This window comes from Pinus tabuliformis, chromosome 7, assembly GCF_031772625.1.
Source record: "Pinus tabuliformis cultivar Carrire ecotype Pingquan chromosome 7, CPIR1, whole genome shotgun sequence".
NCBI classification, from domain to species: domain Eukaryota; kingdom Viridiplantae; phylum Streptophyta; class Pinopsida; order Pinales; family Pinaceae; genus Pinus; species Pinus tabuliformis.
Genome location: NC_142293.1, coordinates 278,818,535 through 278,823,897, shown reverse-complemented (window position 1 = coordinate 278,823,897; position 5,363 = coordinate 278,818,535). Strand labels below are relative to the sequence as shown.

The window sequence follows — 5,363 nt, the reverse complement described above, 5'->3', positions numbered from 1 at the left end:
AGGGATGTCCTGTAGCCTGGTACGGTCCCCTATCCTCATTTTACGTGACCCTCCTTACCTGCAATGTATTCCCTACAACCTGCAATTTTTCCACAGAGATTAGGCCTGTTTTTTTCTTTTTTTTTTCTTTTTTTTTTTTTGAAAACAACTAGGGCACCTCATGGAGGTTTTCACCCTAATTTCCTGCCCTGGGCGCCTCCAAGGGAGGTTTTCACCCAGGGATCTTATTCTCTTTTTATTTTCTATTCTTTCCAACCCATTGACCGCCTCATGGAGGTTTTCAATCAATGAGCCAATCTAAGGTGCCTCCGAGGAGGTTTTCACCTTAGATTTTTATTTTCCTCTTATTTTCATTTTTTCCTCTTTTTTCTCTTTTTTCTTTTTTTTCTACCCTACCCTACTTGAAAGACAAAATCATTTTCAAGTATAAGAATACTTCCAATGGAGCCATGTGCACATCGAGATTAGAGACAAATTGATGTGGAGGCTTGAAATGCATGCTTTGACAGCTATCTGGATTTTAGAGACCAAATGATTTGACATTGAAGGGATTAAACATAGTTGAGGAAGAGAGTACTGCTGCAACTTACTGACTGTCTGGAACCATATCTCAATATAGCTATGATATCCTTGGTCCTCTTGCTAATCTGGATCATTCTTCATGTCACCTTCAATCATGACATTCTCATCTTCCTCTTTTTGATGCTTTTTCTCTTGACTACATGGAGGATTTGATGGTAACCATGAGGGAGCTTTCTCAATCTCTAATTGTGATCTCTTCTCTTCATCAAGTGCATCCCATGGTTCTTTGATTTCCTCTCTTGAATCTTCTTTTGTTAGATGTGATCCTTCAGTGCTGTCAATATAATCTCTTTTCTTCAATACTCTTCTTGAGTTATGGTGAATATCTTGGAGCTCAAGAGGAGTTGTTTGGACATGTTTTGCCTCAGCATTGTAATGGATTTGAGCTACTCCAATGTGTGGATTTGGAAATGGTGGTATGGGTAGTTGAGTGGGGGTGTATATTTGAGATGGATGTGGATGGGGTTGTGGTTGGGCAGGCATTTGGGGTTGCCTTGGTGGAGGAGGAGGCGATGGTTGCAGTTGAGCAGGTGGTGGAGGCAAAGGAGTGGGAGGAGAGTTGTACTGGGGTGTCGTCCACCCTTGATGAGGTGCATTCCACTGAGGCTGTGGCTGAGCATAAGAGTGAAATGAATGAGCAGCTGGTTGGGCATAATATGGAGATGGATCCGACCAAGGAGGGGGTATGGACTAGGAAGGATGAGCAGGGGGACCCCAAGAAGGCATGGAAGTGGCTGGATAAGGGTCGTAATAGGTCTAGGATGCCCCTTGCATTCCTTGCTGGTAAGGTATGGTCCATGTGGCCTCCTTTGTGTTATCTCAAAATCAGGCCCTGATAGGCTGCTGTGATCAGGCAGACTTTAAGTAACTATTTCAAACCTACTTTAGGCTGAGGCTTAGCCTCCCCAACCTGAGAGGGCTCTCTCAAAGGATTAATGATCTTTGATTATGATAAAGATGGCTAACTCTTGTGAAACAAAGGTAAAATGTGAGTGGTGGAAACACAATTAGAAACTATCCATTGGGCTTATGGAGTCAACATCATTTCAGTATAACAATGTTATCAACCTTACATAGAAGTCAGGGCATTCAGGATTCAACACATTTAGAACATACCAAAAACATATAGGACCACACAGTCTATGAATGTATACAGGAAATTAGAGCACCATGAGTGAGTTCTAAGTGATTACACATTCATACCACTGCAAATATTGGGAAAATAACAATACAACACATTCTGAACATCGAATCCCTCCTGAGTCCTGAGAAGCAAAGCCAATTTTGTATTACTGAAAAAGAGTCTTTACATAAAGCCAAATATCAGAGCTTTTCTGAATAATTTTCCAACCTTGAGTACATTTCTCTGTCTCCTATATATGGAATTCTTTACAAAGCTGAGATTCCTCCTCCTATGTGGGGGGAACTCAAATTATGGTTGCTATGACGCCTACTCAAACTTTAACTAACTATTAAATACAACAACTGCTAACTAGGAGCTTTAGAAACCTAAGACAATTATGAGTCTAATTCTACATCATGCTAAACATAGCATTTATTACAATCAAGATTCGTTCTCTGACAAGTGGTTTCCTTCGGCTTTAGCCTTGATGGATGTTTAAAACTCTTTGCTGGCCCTTACTGTCTTATCTCTTCACTGCTACTGGAAAGTAGGAAACTGCCCCTATTTTTCTGCTTTCGATTTCCTCAAGGATATTTGTAACCAGTTCACCATGCTGTTCTTTTCAGCAGTTTCGTAGCACGCTAAGAAATTGCTATGTAATCACAAAACACCGTTTAACACACCTATCACTCTAGTTTTAACCGTGAATATGGTGGGACTTTAGGGCCATTTATTTACACAAGCAAACACGCACTATTATTTTATGAAGGATGCTAGCCTGGTAAGTTTCATTTAGTTCCTTGGTATCCTCAAAGCGAGGCGGGGAGAGGCTCATATGTTTGAATGATGAAGAAATTCTCATATAGGGCACCTGCTAGACCGCCTCCAACCAGAGGACCAACCCAATATACCCAATGGTCTCTCCACTGCCAAATAACAAACACCGACCCAAATGAATTTGCAGGGTTCATTGATGCACCTGAGAATGGCCCTTCCGCCATTACGTTAGCCCTAACAACAAGCCCTATGCACAGAGGCGCCATTATTACACCCATTTGTCCTCTCTTTGGATCAATCATTGTTGCATACACTGTCAAGAGCAAGGAGAAGGTGAGGGCCATCTCCATAGCCACTCCTTGAATATGTTCCATTCCACCAACCAACATATGAACTGGAGTTCCCATTCCTCTTGTTATGAAATCAAGGAGATAGCAAGAAATTGTGGAGCTAGGAGCTAAGCGATCCAGTACAGAATAGACCTGAGAATAATGATATGGCCTCCAATTGCTAATGCAAATGTGACCGCGGGATTGATATGTCCTCCCGACAAATGAAACCCAGCTGAGACCAGTCCACACACTGCAAATTCATGGGTCAGAGCAATGATGGCCAGTCCTGCTCCTGGTGTCAAACCTAAGCTTTCAGACAAGCGATCAACTGCCATGGTTGATCCCACGCCTGCAAACACAAGCAGGAAAGTGCAGATGAGTTCTGCGACAATTACCCTTATAGAATCCGTTCGAGTGGCCTCTTCCACGCGTCCTACTGCAATCTTTCCCATATTGTGAACTCTTGATATTAAATCAGTTTTGGCCGTAAATATTTCAGCCCCAATTCTTGATCTAGAGTCTACTTCATAAATATAAACTATTCATGCTCTTCCATCAGTGTTTCTTCCAGAGAATCATAGCCAATATTATAGTTGAGATGGCTGGCAATCTAGATATGAACAGCCATACAGAAATTGCTAGCTCACTAGATGGCATAGCACTCCAATTATGATTTTTCTGCAGTGCACATCTCAGATTTAAAGAGTTGGTAGAGCTTGCATTTTTTCAAAATGGGCTTCCTTGATTGCATGCTCTAGAATTCAACTAATGAGGCCTGTGAGATATTCTAGTCCAGCATCAGAAATACGTTGACAATAGTTAAAATTTAGATGTTGCAAATTTAGGCAATTTTGTGATAGTGAAAGCCCTGAATTTGTCACGTCTGAACTAGAAATATCAACTGCCACCATAAAAACCTAGCACGAGGCATCCAGACCAGGCAAATCGATAAATTGCATAATTTACAATAAGAGAGTATCCCAAAAGAGGGAAAAAACCATGAGCAAAGACATATGGCACACAGAGTGTTGTCAAAAGCTTTACGAATATTGGTGACAGAATTTGGCGAAGCACCCATAATCCACGTAAGCGAGAAAATCCATCTGCTTTGACTTGCTCGAATTTTATTCGCCAGCTGTCATCTGTAAGGGGTGCCATTTGACCTAGCAATACCAATTTTATCCATATCTTGAGAAATATAAGCCCAAAATCCCAATCCTGATAGAGAAGAAACACGAGACTTTCATCCACAGGAACCCACAAAGGGACTACCACCAAAAGATCAAACAAAAGTCCGATGAAAACAGGTATCACGATGATCCATAATGATAGAAGAATACAACTTTTCAGAACTATTAAAGACCATTTTATGAACTGCATGAAAAGAACTCTGAAGCTGTGAACTCTCAAATAGTCTACTAAATATCCAACTCCAGCTGCTGCAGCCCAAATGACATAACATCCGATATTGAAGGCATAAAGATCATTGCACTTAATGCCATGGGTAATTGGAAGCCGTGGAATTGAAGCAAACATTTCCCGCCCTAACGAAATAGGTATCACAAACATTGCTGAGTTGAAGCAGAGCATGGTGGTCCCTGCGTTGCAAGAATTTCAAGCCAACTATCTTCCACACCAGGGTATTCTCCCAGAAAAACAACCTTTACAATCAAAATGATGTGAACAATTTTGAAATTGTTTCTTAGGTGATAACACTTTGGTTCAAATAATAGAGTGGTTCAGTGGCTCCTTTTGCCCTCTGATATGCAGCTTTGATTCTGGGTAAGGAAGGGCACTAATCTGTAGGATGGTCTTTTTCACAAACAAAACACACTTCTATGGAGTGCAATGGACATTCATTCCTAGGATGCTTTCTAGTGCACCTGGGAAAAAATATGGACAAAGCCCTCTTGGCTTCCTCTTGCTTCCTTTGGATCCGCAAGGTATCCAATTGCATGGCAAGAAAATGCCTCATATCACTCTTGAAATCTTCCATCTGATTTACAAAGTCGTTTTTGGACAAGGTACGGCTCTCAACATTTCTATTTGTAGCCATTTGCTCCAGAGGAATATTTTCTTCTTCTTCCCTTGAGGTTGTTCAAATATGTCTTGTGTTCCACCTAATGGTTATTTAATCAGAGCCATCGAAGAAGAGAGAAGGTTGGCTGTGTGAAGGAGTGGGGGTGTTGTGCAATCATTTTTCTAAATTATCTCTACTCCTACAAGGCATGAAAGGAGATCTTTTTGGTTGATTTTTTCTTTTTTCTTTGCTTGTACCCACAAAACTAAAATAGATTAAACTACAACTAACTATCTTGCTGAAATGAAAATGCAGAATTGAAATGAAAGGAGGAAAGGACTAATCTATTTTGCTCAAATGAAATTGCAGGAATGAAATTCTAGGCTACGGTTGTAGAATTGAAATGCTAATCTACGCTTGCAGAATGGAAATTGCGGAATTGAAATGCTAATCTACGCTTGTAGAAATGAAATCGCAGAATTGAAATGCTAATCTATGAAAGCGGGAAACGTCTAATCTATGTTTGCGG

At 40.8% G+C, this 5,363-nt stretch overlaps 2 pseudogenes; both read right to left on the bottom strand.

Moving 5' to 3' along the window:
- Positions 1-2,395: 2,395 nt before the first annotated feature.
- On the bottom strand, positions 2,396-3,266 carry LOC149246955 (aquaporin TIP1-1 pseudogene; annotated as a pseudogene).
- Positions 3,267-3,711: 445 nt separating this feature from the next.
- Positions 3,712-4,383, bottom strand: LOC149246954 (putative E3 ubiquitin ligase SUD1 pseudogene; annotated as a pseudogene).
- Between the last annotated feature and the right edge of the window lie 980 nt (positions 4,384-5,363).